Source organism: Callospermophilus lateralis, chromosome 2, assembly GCF_048772815.1.
Source record: "Callospermophilus lateralis isolate mCalLat2 chromosome 2, mCalLat2.hap1, whole genome shotgun sequence".
NCBI lineage: Eukaryota > Metazoa > Chordata > Mammalia > Rodentia > Sciuridae > Callospermophilus > Callospermophilus lateralis.
In genome coordinates, this window is record NC_135306.1 from 195,306,412 (window position 1) to 195,308,230 (window position 1,819).

Below are 1,819 nucleotides of genomic sequence, written 5' to 3' on the forward strand. Positions count from 1 at the left end.
TCTATTCAAAAATTAAGTACCTGTTAATTGCTTAATACATACCAGAAAACTTCTTAACTCTGTAAACAACTTCAAGTATCTCAGGGTAGGTTTTAAAATCATATAAAGAAAATAGCAAAGATAAAATTGAGGATAAGATAATGATGCTGAGATTCTGTGCTTAGTAAGATTTCTTTAGTCTTGATATTTTAGAAAAGCATTTGATTAAGAAATAACAAAATTAATATTGAGTAATGATGAGTGATATTCTAGTTTTTAACAATATGTTTTTCTGTCATTTGTTCTTCTGAAAATCTAGTCGTGTCATTATTTTGTTCATTGTGAACTATATATAAGCAAGCGTGACAAAATTTAAGATCATTCAGCTTAAATTATTACTCCCAACCATTTATTTGTAACTGGTCCAAAACACCTTCTTGCCCCATGGTTTCTTCATAGTATTATTTACTTCTGTATTTCTTGTTGTATAAATCATAGGAATTAGCATGGGAGTGATAATGGTGTAAAATACAGCCACTATGTTATCCTCCTAGAAGTTAACATTAGGGCGCTTGTATGCGAACACACAAGGACCAAAAAAAAAAAAAAATGATGACCACAGCAATGTGGGCTCCATAGGTGTACAGAGCTGTGTGCCTTCCTTCTGCTGACTACTTTCTCAGAGACACCAGAAAGACACTATAGGAAATGAGTAAAAATACAAAACTCCCCAGAGTGATGGTACCACTGTGGGCTGTCACAATGACACTGATAATATAAATTTGTATGCAAGCAAGTTTGAGCACAGGGATGACATCACAAAAGTAGTGATAAATCTCATTGGGTCCACAAAAGGCTAGGTGGACTACCAGAGCCACTTGGATAACAGAATGGAAGAATCCACTTACCCAGGTCCCCAACAATATTTACTGCACCTCTCCCTGTCCATGATGGTCATATAGTGCTTCAGATGGCCACATAACGGTCACAAACCATTATTATAAGGATGAAGGTTCCAGTGCCACCAAAGAAATACACCCCAAGGACTTACAGCATGCACCCCACAAAAGAGATAGTTTTGTTCTTTGCTAACATGTCAACAATCATCTTGGTGCTGTGACAGAAGGGGAAACAAATGCCCATCAATGACAAGAAGTTGAGGAAGAAGTACATGGGTGTTTTCAACAGATTCCACATGAAAATGGTCAGCATGATGAGGAGGATTCCCAGAGCAATGACTGTGTAGAAGAACGAGAACACCCCAAAACAGACTTCTTCAACCTCTGGGGGCTGAAAAAGGCCCTGGAAAATGAGTCCAGTTACACTGTTTAATTTTTTTCATGGAATGTATCCAGCAGGTCAACTTCTCAAAATAAATATATCATCTGGAAAAAAAAACAGAAAGACAATCAGCATTTATTTCTAACTCAGAATAAGTGAATGATCACAGTAGCTAAAAATGGAACAATCAGTACTGACTACTGACTGGCATGCATCCCTAGACTAGTTAAAGTGCCTCTATTCTGATCATTTTTCCTCTATAATATATCCAATTTATTCATGTCATATGAAGAAACAAAGTCTACAGAAATAAATCACATCTAAATGTTAGCAAAATCACATATTTTATCAAGAGTTTATCTTGGATATTCATGTTAATATTATTTGTGTATAAAAATTCACTGAATTCTCTTTCTATAAAAAAGATTAAATCACCATTCAGAAGAACTCTGAATATGGTGTTAACTGTATGTCTGATTAAGTTTCCCTTACTTGGATCCTAGAAGTGAACATGGTCCCTTCTGAATATTACCTTGCCTGATCACTATAGGTGAACCCC

General features: G+C 35.6%; 1 pseudogene; it reads right to left on the minus strand.

Annotated features, from left to right (window-relative positions):
• Positions 1–388: 388 nt before the first annotated feature.
• Positions 389–1,311, minus strand: LOC143391718 (olfactory receptor 4S2-like; annotated as a pseudogene).
• Between the last annotated feature and the right edge of the window lie 508 nt (positions 1,312–1,819).